We start from the raw sequence: 25211 nt of genomic DNA, 5'->3' as shown, positions 1-25211 counted from the left end.
AGGCCAATACTCACTATTAAAGCATTCAAATAAGCACGGGCAGAGATTATTATGTTGTCTAGCTGTTCCGTGGCGAACCTCGCGCCCATGTAGGTTGTACTAACCGCTGGACGCGTTTCTGCGAAGAGAAAACGCGAGCAAAAATAGACATCGGCAGAACACAACTTCAAAAATTTTTTTCTTCCTTAAAACAAAAAGTAATTTGATAAAACTTTCTCAGTCAGTAAACAACTAATGTTGCTAATAAATGCGCTATTTAGCATAATTTTACTAGGAGCACCTCAATATTAAATTTACGGCTAAACATGTGCAAAAATCAACTTTCTTGCAACTTTGTCGTCAGCTCTACAGAACATTTCACGCCATATACGTCTCAAACTATTTTTGGGCTACAGTAAAACTTCCTGGCAATCAATTAAATTAAAATATTACATTTCACTGAATGTCGCCTTTCTATGAAAAAATCCCCATTATTGGTCATATTGCCAATATTTAATGCCCCATGAAAATTTCACGAAAGCCTAAACGTTCGTGAAACTTATTTTAAGTGAGAAGCCTACTATCGTTATGTAGGAAAAAAATTTGTCCTAGCCTAATATATGAAGAAGAGATTTTTTGAAAACGCATTTTCCGAGCCATAGTTTCGAGCTTTCCGAAAAACTTCACATAGGGTTTGCGGCACTGAAAAATTTTTTTCGCCAAAAATATTTTGGCGGAAGGCTTTTGGCTTTAGATGGATAGTCCTCGATTTTTTTCATTCAAATCGCAGGTGGTCGAGCGCCAAGGCTGGGACAGTTGGCGTGGAATGACCCATATAGAGGATTTCCCCGAAGCCTCGACTTAATCACTGGTTTGGGAAAAGCCTTTCACGTGGAAGTATATGATGCAGTGACGTCTTAACACTCTACATTGTATACACACTTCGTGGAAGGAGCTAAACGCTTCCTATACAGCGCCTTACGGCCCGCACTGCCTATGACTCTGCGCATCTATTTAATATTTTATTTTTTCCGTATGTTAGAGAGTATTTTTTCGCAATCTTTTTCGCCCAAATGTTCTGTAGGAGATTCTTGGTACTACGTTTCCCGCTGCTCCTAACAAGGTTTGTGACTTCTTCTTCCAGGTAGTCTAGGCTGCTAAGATGTGCGTCATTCAAAAAGCTCGTGGCTCTATTGGGAACACAGCTGCTGACGCCAGAGCACCCGTTCAAATGATTCAATGTAGATTTGAGAGATGCTTTGGGAGCTCGCGTGGGAAGAACCTTTGTATGATGTACAACCATGAGCAAAAGCTGTGCCGAAGTGTGTGCCAAAACTGCCGTCGTCATGGTGTAGTGGCGGCCCGTCTCATGTCGTGCTCATTGCTCTGGCCGCGTATTCACCAGAACAATGCTCTCGACAGCAGATGATTCACCACTAGATGACATAGACGGTAATGTGGAAACGCGCTTCCATGGTCCGCATACTTTAGCTCACGGGTTTAACCCTCCCCCCCCCTCCACACACACACACACAAAAGTTTTCCTAACGTAAAATTTCTTAGAGAGCTCTATTCTGCCTTTGAGAATAGAGGCTACAAATCAATGTTCCAGCCTGTAGTACCAGTGACCTACACAGCTACCCGCTAGGTTAGATGTGCCGTGCACTAACAGACCGGCAATTCGAATTGGCAGTGGAGTCCCCATTCCGTAATCTGTTGTGGGCGGGTGTAGGTCAAGCGGTTATTCTCTCCACTCACAGGTCAACTGCTCATTCGAGAGAGGCGTACGTGCGATTTGTTTTTGAAAAGACCTCACTGCACGCATGTATCCAGGCGCAGCGAGCTGTTTGTCCTCCCGCTTTCACACTGATATTAGCACTTCTTTTTTTCTAATGACAAAGTGCGTTAAATGGTTACGTAGGTGAAACACATTAAAATACAAGGATGTCATGTCATCAATTGCTAACCTGTTAGCGGAAATGATACATTATAAGCGTTGTGATATTAGCTAGTTGATGTAAGCCTCTAGTAGGAGTGCAAAAAAGAATGGGACTGGGAATAAGAAAAACACTGAGAGCAGGAGCGGTCGTCCTATAAACATATTTTCTACTGCCCCATCCTTTTTCGCGCTCTTATGAAAATGAAACGGATATCGGGTGGCAGTTCCTAGAGAGCGGCCTCTATCAAAGCGGCATTCAAGTGACCTGGGCCGCTGACGTGTGTACGCATCCAAAAGCATTTCGTTGGCCTGGTAACACAGATGCTGATGTCAGTGCACAGTCTGTGAAGTGGTCTGGGACGGGTTGTCAGGGACGCGTTGGCAGGGACGCGAGGTCAGCGTTCACTCGGGAGAATACGGGCGTGATGGACGCGTCATCATGGTAAAAAAATACTTGGTCCCAACAGTGTGGGAGCAGTGACCTGAGATAGTCGAGAAATTGCTAACAATGTTGGAGGTAATCTTACATTCCTCTAGCAAGTTATAATAATCACGTGAAAGGAACGACAACTTCTGCCAGTCCTACACGACCGAGCAGTTTAAAATGCCTTGTCGAGTGTTTTCACCTTGATAAACACTGAGGTCGAAACTAATGAGATTTCTGGAGTTCCACAAACTTGCTCTTGAAAATACATTCGTGCGGCCCAAGTGCGGGAGTACAACAAATGCCCACCATACGAGCCCGTCAGAAACATTACCACAAGATCACCGTGGCGGGGCCCAGCCAGAAACAGTGAAGGCCATTTCGCCTAATGAAGTCAAAAGGCAGTCCCTCTTCATCATTTACTGGCAGAAATCTTATACCCTGTGAATCTAACAATAAATCCTTCTTTATTGTCCTTTGACGTACATTCCAAAAATAAACGCCTTCCCAGCAATGTAAAAAAAAACTTGGTCTATTGTTTCCGGTTTTTTTACAGATCAGGGAATCTGTCCTCAAAGGTAACAGAAGACCACGCTCTTCTTGAAGCGCCTTGACAGATGAAGTTTCCGGGTGAACCCTAAAAAAAGAAAGGCTTCGCGGCAGAAGCCGCTTGCATTCTCTTCACCCTCAAGTTCGCTTACGTGCGTGAGGGTGACGACGCAGGGATAGCCACACTGCGCCACCCTCACACACGTAATCGAGGTTTACAAAAACACCTTTTATCTCTCGCACTTTCCTCCCACAGTGATCTTGGTTGGCGGGGTGGTGTCTCGGTCTAGCAGCGGTAAAGTGAATTGATGCATCATGGCACTAACGAGAGCCGTGTGGGAGAGCCTGGGTAGTGTCATAGCATTAATCGTTAAAAGTACATCAATCGTTAAAAAATATTATAGTATAAATAAAGAAACAGACAGTTTTTTTGGCTTATTGGGCGGGGACGTGCTCTGATAAGAGTGACTCACTGGGTGGTATCAAGGGGCAGCTAAACTTCGTCGAGCTGACCGATACTGTCTAAATACATGAACAAATGTTTCATCGCACGCCCTCTTGCGTGAGGCAGGCTAAAGGGCCGAAGAGGCAGTCAAATCATAAATTTGCTGGCGTTATTGACTACATGCAATGTTCATAGAGCGCACGTTCAACGGTATACTCTCGACACACAAATAAAATGTGTTCCAGAGTTTTAATGGAGCCACTGTTGTTGCAGCATGGAGTACTGCATGACCGAAGCGGTACCATAAGCTTTTTTCATAGGCGGTGTTTAGACGAATTCGATGGTACAGAGTTTCCAGATGTCGAGCAACTATGGATGGGAGTCTTCTTCTGAGGTTTCGGTCGTTTGATCAAATGAAATCATAATTATGTTTTGGAAAGTTGCAGGGCCTCTTCTTTTCTTCAGAAGCAACTTATTTACCCATCTAGGAAGCATCAGATACGAAGAAATAAGTTCGCCTAAAATTTTGGTCTTGGAGACCTTTTCGAGCATGTCACACACCGAGGTTGCGCATCCCGCCAACAAGATATAAGTGGTGCCGAAGAAACCGTACGTGCTAACCTCAAGCATTGGCGTCAACGATCGTGTGGTAAACGGAGCTGCGCGAACTGTACGAAAGGGAATACAGTAAAACCTTGGTGATATGAATCTCGCGGGGTTACCAAACATATTCGTATCATCCGAAATTCGTGTCACCAGAAAACATGGAAAAATAGGATGCGACAAAAGAAAGTTGGTGGACGTTTTGATTTAGTGTTTCTAAGGGCCGCAGCGACGTCATCAACAGCTCTGAATGATTGCCAGTAAAGTATTTAGATGTCAACAATCATTATTGTACTCGTTATTATATGGCGCGTGCGCGCGTGTGTAATTAATGAACCAGATGTGTTGTGACCCGTGACCGCCAGTAGCCCCTTCCTAATCCTTCTACGCGGTTCTGCATGACACCACAGCACTGCGGGCGCTTTTCAGGATATTTACGGCCGCGCCGACATATCGAGAGGTTTGCTCGAAATTGGGGAGTCTCCCGTGCAAACCGGAGAATTCGCATGCGGGCGTTGCGAGGCCTAGCTAATTCGCCAAGACCGTCCGCTTCGTCTCTTGGGGTCTTCGTCCACCTCTCATGGGACTTCATGATGGACCCGCAGCCCAAATTTCAGCCTTGTTTCATAGAACGTCTGATTGCGAGGACATATGGCTTTTATCGACGTGGCAGGCACGTGTTAACGCCGTACAAAGACGCTGATGCCTCGAACACAGCAGCACGAGTCAACGCGTTAAAAAAAAGAAAAAATTACACCATCTCCCGCTAAAGGGGACCATGAGCCGATGCGAAGACGGAGCACTTGCACGATCGCGTTCCGTTGGCGTTCGTTGGGCATGCTACAACCTCGCGTAGTGGAACGCGAAGAGGGACGCTACGCGCGTCGTATCTTCCATCTAGTTTGGCCGTTAATTCTCACAGGGCGAGCGGGGAACGCGGTCGACAGGCGGGCGAGAGGGGGGCAGCGTAGGAGAGGAGAGAGAAGGGGAGGGGACGCGCATGCGCTCGAGCTCATCACGGCGTTGCGCAGGAGAGAATTTCGGCATGTCTAGCCCGCGTTTCAGAGGAAGAGTGGAAAGGGGGATGCGAGAGGGAAAGTGGAGAGGGGAATAGGAGAGAGAGGAAGTGGAGGGGAGGGGAGAGGGGAAGGTAAGGGGAAGTGGAGAGGGTATGCGCATGCGCAGTAAGGGTGGTCACGCCGAACACCACCACCACCGGATTGAGCTCCGCCTTAAGATACTTCGCATCTAAAAAAACGCGACATCATTTTTAAGCTAAACGCGAAGGCGCGTAAAGATCCCAATATTAGGGCGCACAATCTCGGAGGCTCAGTGCGCATGCCCGCGCGGGAGGGCGGCGTCTTCCGCGACAGCGCGAGCAGCACCTGTTCGTACCTGTGCGCTAGCGTATGTTCGTATCAAACGTTGCGGGGTGAAAATCGGTTCGCAACAACCGCACTCCAATACATTGCAGGCTAATAGGCCTTGGCAGGGACCACAGAAAAATTCGTATGACCCAGAAATTCATAAGAGCCGTGATCGTATCACCGATGTTTTACTGTAGCTGAAAGCACTTGTCACGTACTTCTTCGGGTTTCACAGTAGTGAAGCTTCACTTAGCGCAGGATTCATAGCTACACCAATCAATGCACAAGAAGCACGTTATTTCGTTAAAGTAGATTAGCATATTGAAGCCCTGTGCAATTAGTTCATTGCAATTTAAGGCATAAAAGTAATTAAGATTCTTCGTAAATATTTCCCACACATAATGAATTGTTGTCTCACCAGAAATTGTTGTCTCACGCATTTCGTATTCATTTTGCAAAAGGCAATCAACAAAGCATGATATCTGTTTATATATACATTTATGTTTCACCCGATTGCGCGCTACATACCCTCATCGCTCTCGGCTTGTGGGAATGTAGCTGTGCAGGCAGGGCTTTTTTTTCTTTCGTTCCTCCTGTCGCCATGTTTATATAATGAAACTTCGACATCTTAGATAAGTTCCAATGAGGCTTAAAAACTTTAGCGTGTTTGAGCGCTTCTTGGCAGTTCGCGAGGACTCCTGATTTCAATAGAATTGAAGCAAGCGTTTTTGGAAAAGGTTCCCTTTCTAAAAAAAGCAGAAGCGAATCAAGCTGTAATTAGTGCAGTGCTGGACTCCTTCCGAAAAATGGTCTGAGAGAGGTCGCGTGCACTACACTGCCCATGGTGCGAATGCAGATTCCGGACAGTGTATGCAGAGCACGCCTTCCTACGGTGCAGAATGACTCAGCCAAGTAGTTGCCGATGCGACAAATGAGAACCGAAACGCGCGCAATACACGTGTACCACCGTTTCTTGAAGCTGACTGCGATATTTTCTATGGTAGCGAAAGGATCTGCGCAAATTATAATAATGTGCATGTGTACCTCGATATTTGCTTTTCTCTTCTCCACGTGTGAATATTGTTAAAAGAGGAGCAGTGAACAAATTAGAATTGTCTCCATTTAGCCCTTTAAATACCTCTCTCAATCCAGCGGTGCAAGTATTTTTTGCAAATATGCAATAACAATACAGATGAGAAAAGGAATAGCCCGCAAATCAGAAAAAAACTACTTAGCTCTATTTGGTGAAGAAAAGGAGTGGCGCAAACGCGCACGCCGCGTACACCAGGTGCTCTTGGTCCATCATCATTCAACACAAATGGGAAATTTTCTTGCCGACGTCTCTGTTTCAACGCGCTAATCATTATCAGCATCACTAATTATGATAACCAGCGCTTTCTTGATCGGCTGTCCGTAGTAACATTATCATAATGAATCGTGGGGCCTCTTTTTGCTTACAACTCTGTTTCAGCCGTTAGTCGTTATCTTTCGGTATGGTGATCACCAACACGTTTATTCCCATGTGCAGCTTTTCTAACATCACCATCATTTGTGATGCGCTTCGAACGCTTTAACGCGTTCGTCATTCCCATTATCAATGTTCTCACGGTTATCTCCAGGCTGAATGCTTTCATCGTCATCATCAGCATTGTTCAAGAGGCCTCTACTTGCAGATGGCTCTGTTTGAACGTGTTTATCATCAGAGTTCTCAAACACAGAACAATCGCTTGCGCTGTGCCACTCGCATTTATGGCATATATGTCTTTATCACATAGTCGACGTCTCGACTAAAACAAATAAATCGTAAACACAACTCCGAAAAAGAATATTTAGACCTAATGCAGATAACTTTTTGTGCGGCGTTGAACGACGGTCAAGCGTATCCTACTAATATACTTCGTGCTGTGAACTTCTCACAAGGGCTCGGTATGCCTGGAGTCCTCAAACGTGGACACCGCAGCGACTCCTCGAGGTAAAAATATAAACTTTAGCCGCTCACAGTGCAACAAAACTTGCAGAAAGACAAGGAATAACGTTCCTTTTCTACAATAAAGCGAAATAATATATAATCTCTTAGACATTCAAGGTAATGGTATAAAAAATATATAGGCATACACTTTACAAGCGATTTGAGGCGAACGTCAACGTTCTATGCGCAATTACTAGTGTTTGTTCGCGGCAGTTCCCACACGTAGATGTATTCATGAAACTTTGGAGTAATGCAAAAATTCCTCAGCGGTGTTTAAGAAAATGCGTTTTCTTGCTTAAGCACATTTTGCTATATGTTTCGCCCGCATATGCTGGTGCCGGAATACATAGGTTTCAATGCAGAGAACACAAGTTCGGTAACTTGAGTGCTTGACGCATGCCGAAGTACTTCATCCATTGTTTGAACAGCAGGCACGGCTTAAACAATGCGTTTTTGTTCTTCATGTTGTTGTGAAGGTTTGTATATGTCTGTCGAAATACGTTAGATGTGCTCGGCATGATGAGGCTTGAAGTATGACGTTGGCTTCGGCTACTTCGCTAGCTTTCTTAGAAGAAGAAAAACAAACAGTTTGTGGATTGATTCTTAGCTGTTCCGTAGTTTTATCAACCTCAGATTCAAAGATGTGCAAAGTTCTTCTGCGCAGTGGTGATTCAGACAATTCTTGTGAGCGAATAATTCCCAGCCGTCTTCATGAAACAAGTCCGAACATCTTTTGAAATAAATAACAGCTGTCGATTGTCAAAAGCTGATGTCGCGAGGCGTAAACAAGGCAATTCTGAACATATACACGGAAAATCATACTCGCGGTCTTTAGTAAGAACGGCCACTTTTCAGTACATCTTGGAAAACACTAATTCGATGTACATTATTGTGCGGCCACACAAGTGCTCTTATTTTTTGTTGTCGTTTCCTTTACTAAACAATTCATTCTGGAAACGTTCAGCAAACTACGCTGGATAAAATTTGTTTACGCGCCAGAAATGGCAAGTTTGCAGGTGGATTTTGGAATGTATGCACGATAATGTGATTTATATAGTCAGCGAAGCAAAACCCACCTGATTATTCATTTACCTTTGAGTTGCGGCAAAGACTAGCCCTCTGTTTTATTTCCGCATTTTAAAGAAATATTTCGCACAGGTTTTGCATGTGAACAAGCACACTGCACATTTTACCGTGCAAAGACATCTTCAGAAGTAGCCTTGGTTACATAATTTTAGCCCATCACAACTTCTCTGAATGAATCCCCTGTCAATAAGACGAAGCATCACTTCATACATTCTGGCTGATAATTTGTTTTCACATCAGGTCTAATACAAGTTCACATATTAGCCCATTCTAGCTATGCACAAGTTCCATCTGAAGACGAGCGTCTTCGAAGTTTCATCACCTTCAGCGTACCCGTTGATTCATATCGTTGATTCATATTGGCGACATGCACAGAGAAAATGTTGGACATGTTGGAGAAGCCCGAAGAACAAAAAAAAAAAACTCGCGAATAAAATGCCCGCGTCTCGGGCGCGGACTTGCACAGAATCGTGCATCTTCTAGATAGAAGCTGTGCTAGCATTGTGTCGCAAGACCAATACCGAGGTGCTGGAGGCCGACAAGGTTGGACATAATCTTAAGGGGACCGCGACCGACGCCTTCAACCTCTTAATACGCAAACATTATTCGACAGTGGACGCCATTATAAAGGAGTGCTGCGCTTCGAGCAAGCTAAGAGCAGCCACAATGGCAGCGTGTTCGCCCGCCTTCCGAATACGGTTGCAACGTCCTCTAGCGAAGACCGCGCGAGAACACAACCGTCGCGAACTTGAAGCCATAGCCCCAGCTCCCGCTTACACCGCTGCAAGTTATACGATCCAAATCACTGCTCCCATGGTTCAAGCCATCGCCCATCAGGAACTTGCCAAAATAGGCATTCACTCTGTGCACTGCTACCAATTCACAACAACATCGTGGTGTCCGCCGTTGTCCTATCACGAGCAGCGATGTACGACCAGAATTCGCGACCCTGCTGCCTCGAGAACCACCGACAATCGACCAAATTGTGTTCACTGATATTGTATCGGCCATGTAGCTCGTTACTGTGATACCCGCTGGTCCTCGCCGCCTCGGCCGCCGTCTGCCCCTCACCACCGACAGGGCAGCACCCACTTCGCACCTCACTGGTCGTCTTCTTCGCCGAACTTCTACAGAAGGTTCCACAGCCGCTCTCCGTCGTCGCACGGTAACTAGTCGCTTTCGATTCCAGGACGTCGCCAGTCGTCTCGCTCACCGCAGACTGCTTCTGCCTACCCGGACAACTAAACAGCGCAGCGCACTGAGGTGACGCAGCATTGTGCACTTTCTCCGCAAATCCTGTCTTGACGCTTTCGACGAGACGAAGTTTGTTAGACGTTGACGTTGATGGTGTGACTATTTCCGCGCTTATCGATACCGGAGCGCGCATTTCTCTAATGAGCACACTCCCGTCTGCCGCTTCCCGCACACTCCGAGTCACTGCTGGAGAAACCCCTGCCTCGCAAGGGGCGTGCACAGTCCGTGTTCTATGGCCAGTCATTCTACATCAGTTGAATTTGGCGTTATTGAGATGTCTTCTCATGACCTATTCTTTGGCTTGGATTTCCCATCACGTCATTCTGTGCTTATTGATTGTGCGACTGGTGCTCTTCAGCTTGAGTTGCCGCAGCTTGCCCATTTTATAGCCTGCGCGTTTATCCTCTCGCCAGTACATCCGCTTGCCTCAAGAAGCTGCTACATACGTCGCTTCGTCGTCTACACGCGGTGTGTCCGATAGTGACTACTTCGTGACTGCTATTGTTGACGTACTCGTGGCAAGGCGTCACCCTTCCTCACACTGTTGTTTCTGCGGCTGATAATACAGTGGCCATTCCGCCTCTCAATGTCAGTCTGTTGACTAAAGTTATTACCCACGACATGCCTTTGGCCACCATGTCTCCGCTTGACGATTTCCAGGTTGCTGATTTAGACGCCGATGTTACGTCTCCAGGTCTTGATGCTAATTTCACTTTGACTCTCGATGACAATAACAAGATGATCGCTCCTGATCTCATCACTGCGCAAGCTACGGGCCTCAGTCATCTGCTAGCATGCTATCGTTACATTTTTGACTTTGATCACTACCCTCTGAGCCAAACATCTGTAGTGACTAACCGGTTCAACACTGGTGTTGCCAGTACTGTACGCCGGCGTCCATATCGCGTATGTCAAGAGGAATGTCAAGTAATGCAGACTGAAGTTGAGAAAATCCTTATTGAAGACATCATAGAACCATCATCCACCTCTTGGGTCTCCAGGCTCAAAGATTGGCAGCTGGCGCTTTTGTGTCGACTATCGAAGTTTGAACAAACTATCTCATAAGGATGTCCAAACTTTGCATCAAATCGATGGCGCCCTCGAGTGACTCCATGGTGCGCAATACATTCAATGGATCCACCTTCAGTCCGGCTATTCGTAAGTTTCCGTCGACGCCATGGACTGCGAAAAACCGCTTTTGATACGCCCTGTAGTATCTACCAGTTCAAGATCATACCGTTGGGGCTTTCATGCCCCGGAAACTATCGAACGCATGATCGACTCCTTTCTCCGAGGATATAATTGGTCTGTCTCCTTATGTTACTTGGCCGATGTCATAGTCTATTACTTTCCGTTTGACAGCCATCTCACACGCCTGTCGGGCGTTCAGGATGTATTTAGAAGAGCCGTTCTGCAGCTGAATTTTTCAAAATACGTTTCCGAAGGCGCCAAATCGCTGTACTCTGCCACCTTCTTAGTGTTAACGGTGTTCAACAGGATCCAGAGAAGGTGCGAGCAGTACAGCAATTTCCTGTCCCCTGCTCAACCAAGGAAGTCCGAAGTTTTGTAGGATTATGTTCTTATTTTCTACAATTCGTCCGCAACTTCACCGACATCACCCCACCGCTTACTGATCCTCTAAAAAAGGTATTCCCTTCATGTGGGGCGTCGAGCAAGTAGACACATTTTCTGCCCTTATCCATCTCCTAACTACGCCACCAATACTGGCCCATGTCGACCAAGCATCGCATACAGAGCTCCGGACCGATGCCAAAGGCCATTTAAATGGGGCGGTCCTCGGCAAACGCCAGCTCGCCAAGGACCGAGTAATTGCCTACGCCAGTTGTCTTCTTTCGCCCGCCGAACAGTTCTTCATCACTGAGCATGAATGCCTAGCTTTAGTGGGAGCAGTGACCAAATTCAGGCCCTACCTGTACTGCCGAACTGTTTCCGTAATCACAGACCATCACGCTCTCTGCTGGCTATCATCGCTCAAGGACCCATCTGGACGTCTTGGTCGCTGCACCCTACGTCTTAATGAATACTGTCTCGTGGCCCACTACGTGTCGAGACGACTGCACAGAGACGCAGACTGTTTATCACGTCATCGGGTTGAAGCGTCCGACCTCAGTAACCTTGAACCAAACCCCTGTGCGCTCTCTATCCACGCTTTGGTTGATGTCTCCACCGAAGAACGACGTTGCTTTCGATCATCGATCGTCTAACCTCCACTTTGCCACACCTTTCCGTTGGCCTGTTCGAGTCGCACGACAACAATCTGTACCGTCGCTGCTTCAACAACGATGGCCCGGAACTACTTGTGCTACCCAACCATCTACGTAGCAGTGTTCTCGAATAACTGCACAGCGTACCAACTCACACCTGCGGTCGCGTGCGACGTCACTTTTTCTGGGCCGTCCTGTACCGTTCTGTGGTCCGCTACGTCACTGCATGCGACCGCTGTAAATGCTGGGCTACTGTCCGGCCTCCTACAGTGCATCGACATACCTGCCGCACGATTCTTTTGTGTTGGCCTTGACCTGTTGGGCCCTTTTCCTACGTCCACTTCTGGAAATAAATGGGTTGCAGTCGCCACAGATTACGCCCCACGCTTTGCCATCACTCGCGCACTGCCTGCAAGTTGCTTCGCTGACGTCGCTGTCTTTATCTTGCATCAAGTCATTCTTCATCATGGCGGCCCTCGCAAGCTGCTTACAGATGGAGTGAGCCCCTTCCTGTCGTGTGTTGCGGATAACATCTTCCGTGCCTTCTCCACTGACCACAAGCTTACTACCGCTTATCATCCACAGACGAAGAGATTGACCGAGCGTGTGAACCGAACGCTGACTAAAATGCCATCAATGTACGTCCCACCAGACCACCATGACTGGGACAGAGCATTACCATTTGTCACCTTTGCGTACAACTCTTCAGGGCACGACACCGCTGGTTATTCACCGTTTTATTTGCTATCTGACCGACATCCAACGTTGCCACTTCACACTCAACTTCTTTCCGGTGCACCCTTGTCTACTCAGTACACCAGCGATGTCGTTGCTCAAGCCCATGCAGCTTGTCAGCTTTGCAATGACCGACGATCGTTGTCGCAAGAACACCAAAAAAATTATAGCATATCCACGGGGTGAATGATGATCAGTGGGCGAAGCTCCGGAAAGAATCATCGGTAAACCGTGAATGTTCCGTGAAAATCGCCCAGTACATCATGAAAGACGTGACAAACACTGTGTGTATATATATATACAAGAAATTTTATTATTGAAACGTGATTTCCCGTTTTATTTTCTTGATTTTCTTCGTCGTTCTCCAAGCGCGCCGAACACCGGAGAAAGAGGAAGCCCGCCAAGAGCGAGCGCCTTTTATAGCCCTCGCCCCCTAGCGATCTCCTCACACGTGCATCGAACCATCTCAGATGATCTCGTCATCCAGTCAGAGAGCATTGCATAGCACTCACACCCCCTAGCGGTTTCTATCTTCACAAGTGCATCGAACTATTTTTAATTATTTGCTTCTATCATTATTTTTGTTTGACCTATTATTTCTCACTATTCTATTGTTTTATTACATGTACCTGTAGAAGACCTTCAACGCCATCTACTGATATTACATCAAACTTCCATTACCATGCATCTCTATGGAGCGAAGGCTTCGAACAATTTTTAATTATTTTCTTCTATCATTATTTTTATTTTATTTATTATTTCTCACTATTCTATTGTTTTATTACATGTATCTGTAGAAAGGACCTTCAACGCCATCTACTGATATTATATCAAACTTCCATTACCATGCATCTCTATGGAGCGAAGGCTTCGAACAATTTTTAATTATTTTCTTCTATCATTATTTTTATTTTATTTATTTTTTCTCACTATTCTATTGTTTTATTACATGTATCTGTAGAAAGGACCTTCAACGCCATCTACTGATATTATATCAAACTTCCATTACCATGCATCTCTATGGAGCGAAGGCTTCGAACAATTTTTAATTATTTTCTTCTATCATTATTTTTATTTTATTTATTATTTCTCACTCTTCTATTGTTTTATTACATGTATCTGTAGAAAGGACCTTCAACGCCATCTACTGATATTATATCAAACTTCCATTACCATGCATCTCTATGGAGCGAAGGCTTCGAACAATTTTTAATTATTTTCTTCTATCATTATTTTTATTTTATTTATTTTTTCTCACTATTCTATTGTTTTATTACATGTATCTGTAGAAAGGACCTTCAACGCCATCTACTGATATTATATCAAACTTCCATTACCATGCATCTCTATGGAGCGAAGGCTTCGAACAATTTTTAATTATTTTCTTCTATCATTATTTTAATTTTATTTATTATTTCTCACTGTTCTATTGTTTTATTACATGTATCTGTAGAAAGGACCGTCAACGCCATCTACTGATATTATATCAAACTACCACTACCATGCATCTCTATGGAGCGAAGGCTTCGAACAATTTTTAATTATTTTCTTCTATCATTATTTTTATTTTATTTATTATTTCTCACTATTCTATTGTTTTATTACATGTATCTGTAGAAAGGACCTTCAACGCCATCTACTGATATATCAAACTTCCATTACCATGCATCTCTATGGAGCGAAGGCTTCGAACAATTTTTAATTATTTTCTTCTATCATTATTTTTATTTTATTTATTATTTCTCACTGTTCTATTGTTTTATTACATGTATCTGTAGAAAGGACCTTCAACGCCATCTACTGATATTATATCAAACTTCCATTACCATGCATCTCTATGGAGCGAAGGCTTCGAACAATTTTTAATTATTTTCTTCTATCATTATTTTTATTTTATTTATTATTTCTCACTGTTCTATTGTTTTATTACATGTATCTGTAGAAAGGACCTTCAACGCCATCTACTGATATTATATCAAACTTCCATTACCATGCATCTCTATGGAGCGAAGGCTTCGAACAATTTTTAATTATTTTCTTCTATCATTATTTTTATTTTATCTATTATTTCTCACTATTCTATTGTTTTATTACATGTATCTGTAGAAAGGACCTTCAACGCCATCTACTGATATTATATCAAACTTCCATTACCATGCATCTCTATGGAGCGAAGGCTTCGAACAATTTTTAATTATTTTCTTCTATCATTATTTTTATTTTATTTATTATTTCTCACTGTTCTATTGTTTTATTACATGTATCTGTAGAAAGGACCTTCAACGCCATCTACTGATATTATATCAAACTTCCATTACCATGCATCTCTATGGAGCGAAGGCTTCGAACAATTTTTAATTATTTTCTTCTATCATTATTTTTATTTTATTTATTATTTCTCACTATTCTATTGTTTTATTACATGTATCTGTAGAAAGGACCTTCAACGCCATCTACTGATATTATATCAAACTTCCATTACCATGCATCTCTATGGAGCGAAGGCTTCGAACAATTTTTATTATTTTCTTCTATCATTATTTTTATTTTATTTATTATTTCTCACTGTTCTACTGTTTTATTACATGTATCTGTAGAAAGGACCTTCAACGCCATCTACTGATAGTATATCAAACTTCCATTACCAGCATCTCTATGGAGCGAAGGCTTCGAACAATTTTAATTATTTTCTTCTATCATTATTTTTATTTTATTTATTATTTCTCACTATCCTATTGTTTTATTACATGTATCTGTAGAAAGGACCTTCAACGCCATCTACTGATATTATATCAAACTTCCATTACCATGCATCTCTATGGAGCGGAGGCTTCGAACAATTTTAATTATTTTCTTCTATCATTATTTTTATTTTATTTATTATTTCTCACTGTTCTATTGTTTTATTACATGTATCTGTAGAAAGGACCTTCAACGCCATCTACTGATATTATATCAAACTTCCATTACCATGCATCTCTATGGAGCGAAGGCTTCGAACAATTTTTAATTATTTTCTTCTATCATTATTTTTATTTTATTTATTATTTCTCACTATTCTATTGTTTTATTACATGTATCTGTAGAAAGGACCTTCAACGCGATCTACTGATATTATATCAAACTTCCATTACCATGCATCTCTATGGAGCGAAGGCTTCGAACAATTTTTAATTATTTTCTTCTATCATTATTTTTATTTTATTTATTATTTCTCACTGTTCTACTGTTTTATTACATGTATCTGTAGAAAGGACCTTCAACGCCATCTACTGATATTATATCAAACTTCCATTACCATGCATCTCTATGGAGCGAAGGCTTCGAACAATTTTTAATTATTTTCTTCTATCATTATTTTTATTTTATTTATTATTTCTCACTATCCTATTGTTTTATTACATGTATCTGTAGAAAGGACCTTCAACGCCATCTACTGATATTATATCAAACTTCCATTACCATGCATCTCTATGGAGCGAAGGCTTCGAACAATTTTTAATTATTTTCTTCTATCATTATTTTTATTTTATTTATTATTTCTCACTGTTCTATTGTTTTATTACATGTATCTGTAGAAAGGACCTTCAACGCCATCTACTGATATTATATCAAACTTCCATTACCATGCATCTCTATGGAGCGAAGGCTTCGAACAATTTTTAATTATTTTCTTCTATCATTATTTTTATTTTATTTATTATTTCTCACTGTTCTATTGTTTTATTACATGTATCTGTAGAAAGGACCTTCAACGCCATCTATTGATATTATATCAAACTACCACTACCATGCATCTCTATGGAGCGAGCGCCCCCAGCGCCATCTAGTAAGCGCTTCATGAACTCGGCGAGGTGGCTACGCGGGACCGACGACGCGGGAACAGCCCGCGCCCTAAAGAGCTTCGCCCCTAAAAGACCATTATGGCAGTCGCCACCAAAGCGTTCACTTGCCGCTGGTACCTCTGGTGCTCCTCTGGACACCATACCACCAGGTCAGCTTATCAGAGAAGCTTCTCCCCCATTACAATGGCCTCTATAAAGTGTTACGAGAACTCATTGACGTGAAATATGAGATTACAACCCCAGACACAAGCCCCCTCGACATCCTCACACCAGACGGACGTTGTGGACGCTTCCATGACTGAAACCATATTTCCGAGCTGCCATACCAAGCGCCGTCACGGCGCTTCTGCCGCGCCGAGAGTGATTTTACGGTGGGTAATGGAAATGAGCTAGCGTGGTGCTCTCCGAAAATGAAGATGACAAATGGGCGTGAAACGCTTGCCCGTGGTATTTTCTCAGCCATTTCGTTTGACTGCTGGTCACTGTTGTCAATAGCCATCAAACCGTCATCTCGTCTGCGTCAAAATATGTTACACAAGCCAAAAGGCCGGTAATATCGCCTTCAGCGCAAGCTGCAAACACACCACTGGTACAAAATGAACGTCCCTACTTGCTAGCAGTGTATTATTCCTTGTTGCCTTTTTTGAAATTCTATCGCTGAGAACATCGTAACACCAACCAGAGTTCCCCTTTGTACCCATCAGCATAGCCAATGTGATGAATGTTACATAATAGCGATATGCAAATGCACCCATTCCCGGTATTAGATACGCGGTAAAGGTCCCGGGTTTCTGCACTGAATAGGAAGAACAGAGACCGATGAAATCGTTATCTTCTTCCTTGACCTTTAATGCCATACTAATCCTTTTGATGGCTGTAGGTGCGTGGTGCGCAACCGTCATCGCCTTCCATTTACTCCGCAGTGAAGCCCATTTTCCGTGATAGGGCTCTTTAATTTTGTGTAAATATAGTCTTGAGATCTTTCGACTGCACGTGCAGTCACATCTTCTAGCAGGCATTTTGCAATAAAATTTGAAGAATTTTTTTACACAAGCCAATTTTCACAAGGTGGTCATATGCCTTAGGTAATGAGTATTTCTCATCTGCATTAAACGTTTTAGTGCTACACATAAATACCACTTAGCAAATGTTGCCCGTTCACCATCTCAATTTGCACAGTGTCCCGAATTCTACTTCCTCCAGAGGAGATTATTAATTCCGTTTACATTTCGTCAATTCCATCTTTGAACTTTAGAGTAAGGAATGGATCACCCCAATACGTATTTTTACTGTAAATTTTGCTGTGTGCAGAGCTTTACTTCAGGCTCCTAACTTTTCCAAGGCTCTCTGCTTATAGGGCTTTGTCTTTCGTCAAGAACCCCTAAAGCGTTATCCTCCAAAACTTGATATGGCATGCTTCAGACCAGTGCACTTGGGGTTATTCAAGTCAGGGTATTCCAAGTACAGGACCTCCGTGATCTTTCGCTACTCCGACGTCATTCTGCTGTGTTTTTTTTTTTCAATAAACACCAGGTTTTGCTTCCTGTACGGTCTGTTCACCACTGCACGGTAAACGGAATAATGTAAGCTTGTTGACGTCGATCCAAATCGTTTTTCCTATGCAGGATTCTCCCCGAAGCCTCCACTTAGTTATTGCCTTGGGGAAATCCTTTCATGTAGAAGCATATGATGCACTGACGTCATCACATTCCAATTTCCATACGTGCTTCGTGGAAGCAGATAAACCCTTCATGTTCGGTGCTTACGGCTGGCCTTGCACATCACTCAGCAAATTTATTAAATATATTCATTTATCCGCACGCGTGACAGAATCTTTTCGCGGTTATTTTCGCCAGAATTTTCTTTAGCACATTGTAGGCAATACTTCTTCCTCCGTTGTTAGGAAGTTTTCGCACGTGATTATTTTGTCCGATTTGACTTTTCACTGCTATGTATAAGGCAATTAATGCCCCTGGAATAATCTCTCTGTACGTTATTTTCGCACTAACAGCAACTTGACTTCAGTTTAACCGCTGATTGGAAATGTACTTGCACTTCATCGGTTGTTCGAGTGCTGCTCTGATATGCCAGTGCGCAAATCACAGACCACCAACATTATTTCTGAACTCCCCTATCACGCAATTCGTAACAGGAGACTCCAAGCTGAAACAAACGTACTCCATAAAGTCAGGATGCCGATTATTCCTTCCTACCCCGGTGGCGGAAATTATATTGTGGTCGTCATGCAGACCGCATTGAGTGGCCTCTGTAAATAGGGATTCAGGTGATTTAGGATGGTAACATGGGCGCCATTCCGAAATCTTGTGGATTTCTTGCTAGCACAGCTTCTCATGCGAAAGAACACTTCGTGTGCACCTTCACTCACTCCTCTGATCAATAAATATTGAGGTGACACATGAACGCTAGTGAACCGAGGTGTGTGTTAACAGACTTGAGTATAAGCGTAAGCCGATATAAGGCTGATAGTAATGCTGAAGATGAGCAGTTATGACGATAGGTTGGCAACAAAAGGTGACATCATTCTGACTCACTCAACAAATATATTTTGAGCTGAGAGCTCACTCGGACTCACTCGCCAAAGTTTTCCTCAACCAGACTCCCTCACACACAGATTCACTAAAATATTTCTCAGCCGGACTCACTCGGACTCAGACTCACTAAATTTTAACACAGCCGGACTCACTCGGACTCAGGCTAACGCCTAAATCTGAGTCTGAGTGAGCCTGAGTGAGTCGATTCATGAGCGAGTGCGCCCACCTATGGTCCCGTGATGACATCGCCATGCGATACCACGTTATACGACGTCAAACATGTTCGCGAGCAGTGACGACACGATGCCTTCATATGGTGCCGCCAATACGCGATTATGGCTTTTCGCATCATGAGTGTCGACAGCGTCGACTATGGTCGATTTTTGCCTTTTGTGAAACATGTAAGGTTGTCGCCCTAATAGTTCGACAGGCAAATATCTCAGCCGATGGTAACTGTGAAAAGCTATCGGTGAAGTGCCACCGCAATATCATTTGTGTCCAGAAATGTGTTCCTTATTTTTCTTTCCCTTTGGAAGTCATTAGTATAGTAAATTTAGACCCCAAAATTCATAAGACATCAAAGACATCCAATAGGATTGGTTGCATTGTGACGGACGTTGACGATCTCCCTACGCGGTGACGGCCTGTATGAAATCTGGAACCCATGCTTAAGACAATATATCCTTGCTGCAAAATAACTTTTACAGCGAAAGCTGTTATGAGATCATTTCACCGGCCGTTTTCGGTGCCGTAGTTGTCCGCCGCCGCCGCCGCTGCCGCCGCCGCCGCCGCCGGTGTCCGTAAGCAGTATCGCTCGAAATAAGAAAAAAAACTAAATAAGAAAAAATTCCAGGATGGAACGAGGTTCGAACCTGGGCCCTCTGCGTGGGAGCCCAGTATTCAACCTCTGAGCCATGCCGGTGCTTGAAACTGCTTTGCAAAAAGGTCCTATACAGGCTTCATGTCGGGAAGGAACCACATTAGCATATGCAATATAGCGTGGTAAAAGAGTAGAATCAGCACCGAGCGTCGCACAGCACGAATTCTGTAACCAGGCGTCACACAATGCGAATTGCGCAACGAGTAGGTTGTTGAATGATTCCAACCCAAAGAGCTCTGCCATAATTCTTCATCGTCATCACGCACAGCATCAACAAAGTGCGCATAATGCCTTACATGCGTTTAGCAGGTGCCACGGCTGTCTGTAGAATGACGAAAAATGGCACAGTGCCTACTGCCGTACTTCTCAAAAATTACAATGATTTATAGCGTAGTGGGTTCCTGGCAAATGCACTTCTGTTGGTAGCCAAGGAAGCCCATAAGGCTCCCATGATCCATTTCCTCAGGGTCTCAATAAAGTCAATTATCTCTCTCTCTCTCGCTCTACGTTTCTCCGGTTAAAGTGTGTTATAAAGCGTGGTGGGACAGTTAAATAACGACCGGGCGTCACACAACATGCATTACGTAACTAGTGGGTCGTTTAATGCTTCCAAGCCATTACAAAGGGCGCAACCATAATTATTCATCGTCATCAACCGCCGCATCAACAAACTGCACATAATCGCTTACATATGGTACCTCGCTTCTCCGCAGAACAACGAATAATGTCATGCTGGGTGCTTCCCAACTTCTCAAAAATTACGCTTTGTGGCGTAGTGGGTACGTTGCTAATGTACCTGTATTAGTAGCCACAGGAGAGTTTATAACGGGCTCTAGAAATGCCGCTCTTCCAGCTTTCGCTGTGACTGTGCTGCGCTTTCCGCGCAGGCCTGGCATTTTTTTAGCAAGCTTCATTCCCCTCCTCGTCTTCTCCTCAGACACCTCGGCAAAGTAGTCGGTTTTGTTTATTATTTGTGATGCTCTGTGTGCTTCAAGCACAACAAAACAGAAATCTTGGAGTCGCCACCAGCAGATCATCCAATTCAGAAATTATGTTATCGTTTGTTCACGGTCACGACAACCATGGACATCTGCCCAAATCACACCAACAGGTTGGCAGTGCTGCCATTCAGACGCTAAAACTGATGCACAACACAACATCCGATCTTTTTTTCCTTTTCCGTGAATATTTCCGCTTACCTTGTGTTGTTCTAGATGTCTCGTTCTTTTGAGCTCCGATAACCCATGTCGCTTTTCTCTCCGGCATTTCTTTTTCTAGTCTTCCCTACTCTCATCACCTCGCCCGCATTGACACCTGCAACCCCCCTCAGTACGCTCGGGGGTCCCGCCACGGCACGAATATGAAGGCTATGATCTTCTCCCCTTCAGAGCCACTGTACCAGCGAATACATTTCGGCTAGTTGCTGTGGTTCTACGGTGCGACGAAATGGGAGTCGCAGTATCAAAAACGTGAGAATAAAAACGCCAGGCCTGCGCGGAAAGCGCAGCACAGTCACAGCGAAAGCTGGAAGAGCGGCATTTCTAGAGCCCGTTATAAACTCTCCTGTGGCTACTAATACAGGTACATTAGCAACGTACCCACTACGCCACAAAGCGTAATTTTTGGGAAGTTGGGAAGCACCCAGCACGACATTATTCGTTGTTCTGCGGAGAAGCGAGGTACCATATGTAAGCGATTATGTGCCGTTTGTTGATGCGACAGTTGATGACGATGAATAATTATGGTTGCGCCCTTTGTAATGGGTTGGAAGCTTTAAACGACCCACTAGTTACGTAATGCATATTGTGTGACGCCCGGTCGTTATTTAACTGTCCCACCACGCTTTATAACATACGTTAACCCGAGAAACGTAGAGCGAGAGAGAGAGAGAGAATTGACTTTATTGAGACCCTGAGGCAATGGATCACGGGAGCCTTATGGGCTTCATTGGCAACCAACAGAAGTGCACTTGCGAGGAACCCACTACGCTATAAATCATTGTAATTTTTGAGAAGTAGGGCAGTAGGCACTGTGCCATTTTTCGTCATTCTACAGACAGCCGTGGTACCTGCTAAACGCATGTAAGGCATTATGCGCACTTTGTTGATGCTGTGCGTGATGACGATGAAGAATTATGGCAGAGCTCTTTGTAATGGGTTGGAAGCATTCAACAACCTACTCGTTGCGCAATTCGCATTGTGTGACGCCTGGTTACAGAATTCGCGTTGTGCGACGCTTGGTGCTTATTCTACTCTTTTACCACGCTATATTGCATATGTAACGTGGTTCGTTCCCGACATGAAGCCTGTATAGGACCTTTTTGCAAAGCAGTTTCAAGCACCGGCATGGCTCAGAGGTTGAATACTGGGCTCCCACGCAGAGGGCCCAGGTTCGAACCTCGTTCCATCCTGGAATTTTTTTCTTATTTAGTTTTTTTCTTATTTCGAGCGATACTGGTTACGGACACCGGCGGCGGCGGCGGCGGCGGCGGCGGCGGACAACTACGGCACCAAAAACGGCCGGTGAAATGATCTCATAACAGCTTTCGCTGTAAAACAGGACAAGTGCTTGTTCGCTTCTGAAGAATTTCGACCACGAAGATGTTGAAGCTGTCGGTACATTGTGGTCCATCATAAAAAAAATATCAACATCATCATGAACCGGCACGCGCTCTCTCCATTCACTTGACAGTGAGGCTGTTTAAGCTATCAGCAACTTGTGCTCCGTCCTGCAATTGTCGTCAGGTGGGTAAGCGCCACAAGATTTGGGCAAGCCCGACTACCGTGTACAGCAGATGCCAGAAACAGTGAGAGAAAGAAAGAGACAGGAAATAGAAAGAAAGAATGATACAAAGAGAGAAAGAGAAAGAAAGTGACAGAAAAAAAAAGAAACAGAGAAAAAGAGAGAACTAAGGGGTGTAAAGACATAGAAAGTGTGATGCAGAGAAACAAGAGACAACGCCCGTTCGCTGGGCCGGCTGTTCTTATTCTCAACCTCGTTCTTCTCTTCTTCGCGCATCCTGCTCTCGCGCCAGAGCCCCGTTGTCGTTCTTCGTCATTACACTCGGCCACGACTGCGAGCGGCCGCAGCTGCCGGCAGTGTCTCTGGTGGGCGGCACTGGCTGCATCGAGGTGGCCGATCTCGACCACGCAGTGGCTTGGTTTCATGAGGTGCCAAACGTAGTTCAGGCGGGCGGCATTGACTGTGTCGCGGTGGTCGGTGTTGTATACGCCGTGACTTGTCCTGCTGAGCTGCCAAACATTCTGGTGGACGACACTGGCTGTACCGGGGTGGTGGTTGCAGGTCTCTTCCACGCTGTGAATGCATGTGGTCACCTGTAAAATATGGAGCTAGCAGGTTGTACTGGCTGATGCGGAGTTGTCGCATCGGTTGCAGATGATCATGATTATCCCGTCGCAGTTGGGAAGATACGGCAGCGAATCTGGGCTGCAGTGCCACGGCAGCCCACACTGAGCGGGGACGTCTGCGCCGTTCGCTGTGCGTGAATGGGCGACGGGGTGTTCCACTAGACATCTGTGGCATCGCAGAGCAGAGTTCACGTACTGGCTTGTGAGGCAAGTCGTGCTCTTGCGGTATCGCTGATGTCGTACTGGCGAACGAGCTGGTGGTTCTTGACAATGTGCGACGTGCGGTCAAGCCATCCTGGTCAAACCCATTGTAATCAGGTGCAAACATGGGTTGCACCGGTAGGTTCTCGATGACATCGTCCCCAGGCGGCATGGGCACAGGCATTTCAGGTTCTTTTACTGAGACGGCACTTGGCAATTGGCGAGAGTCATCCCACTCGGCCAATGTCTGCGGTGACGTGCGGGGATTATGTGACTCCTGGCTGTTGGCCAAACCGAGAGTGGTGGCTAGTGCATCTTCTCCGGCTTGTAGCGAGGGAGGTGAAGTCGTCACACAGTAGGCCGACGCCTCCAGGCACTCTAGCACTGGCCAACTTGGAGGCCGGCTCGCCGGCTGCTGTGGCTCGGAGACGGTCTTGGCCTGTGTCAAGGGTCGTTGTGGGGCAGGTATCGACGCGGAGTCTGACACCTGTGGGGAGGAGGACACCTTGCGGCTAGTGCGGACGACTGCCGCAGGGCACTCCGTAAAGCTGTCCGTGGAGCAGCTACAGGGCACAGCTGTACCAGGGGGGCGCTGCGCCTCGCGAGCTCTATGTCCGCTGGAGCGCAGGTTGTTGAACGCCCGAGCTGCAGCCCCGAGGTGGAACCCCTCCTGAGCTCCATCCTCGGTAACGGTCAGATTGGCCTCGGTGGTCGCATAGAAGTTGGAGGGTGTCCGGCCAAAAGCAGCAATGAGCTTGAAGCTCCACTCCGCCCAGGACTGCTGCCGCACGCCTTCGAATCTATGCCACGCCGCGGCAGCATGCCGAAGGCGGTCAATGGCCACGCACCATTTCCGTTGGTCCGTCCACGCTTGACGAGCTCCTAGAGCGTTGACGGTGGCCACCCAATGGTCGGCGTCGTCCTGGAAGCCGCGGAACTCCGGTAGTTCGCAGGCAGCCGGTGATGGTGATACGGCAGCCGAAACTCCGGAGCATGACGACGCCAAGCAGCCTAGTTGGTATGAGGGCTCCGTGAGGGCATTCAGGAGTGTTATGACTGGCAGTCGGTGGCGAAGCGCTGACCATGAGAATCGGCGGACGAGGCGTTCTCACACTGCTAGAACACCTGCATCCTTCCTGGAAACGAAATTCCTGGGACGGCGAGTGACCAACAATGGGCAGAATCTCGGCCTCAAAGTCTGGGACGGCCAGGCCGGAGACAATGGGCCACCTGGGCTTGGCTTGGTACGCTGCCGAAGCCACCTGACGGGTATGTTTGGACGGGAGTCTCCGTAAACCTCTTGCTGCCTTCGGGGAAAGAACTGCAAGAGCAAACGGCATGTTCTTGCCTTCGGGGAAAGGAACTGCAGGGGCAAGCACGAGGAACCTGTTGTCCTGCTTCCCCCACCTGCGTGCCGTCAACCGCCGGACCCTTGCTGCTTCAAGTGGGCAACGACCCCTCAGCGACAGTGAAATGGACTGTGCCATGGTGGGAGGTGTCGTGTGTGTGATTGGTGGTCATCAAGAAGGAGGAGCCAAACTGAGGGGTTAAAACGACGGTGCTGAGTGAGAAATGGGGCTCTGAGCCCTCGGTAACAGGCTCATCCAATTCGCTCGTCGCTGAACTATTTCCTTGTAACGATGTAATTGAGTGTACGAAATGTGCCAGTAAACTTGTTATTGTTTTCCCATCTTGCTATAGCATCAGTTCCTCAACCCGGAGACTCGACTACGCTACCAAACGGAGTCCGGGTACGACACTGCCCTATCGTAGCAACAGCCTGGTTGCCG

The sequence above is a fragment of the Rhipicephalus sanguineus genome, chromosome 8, assembly GCF_013339695.2.
Source record: "Rhipicephalus sanguineus isolate Rsan-2018 chromosome 8, BIME_Rsan_1.4, whole genome shotgun sequence".
Classification (NCBI taxonomy): Eukaryota; Metazoa; Arthropoda; class Arachnida; order Ixodida; family Ixodidae; genus Rhipicephalus; species Rhipicephalus sanguineus.
This window is presented reverse-complemented; position numbering follows the sequence as displayed.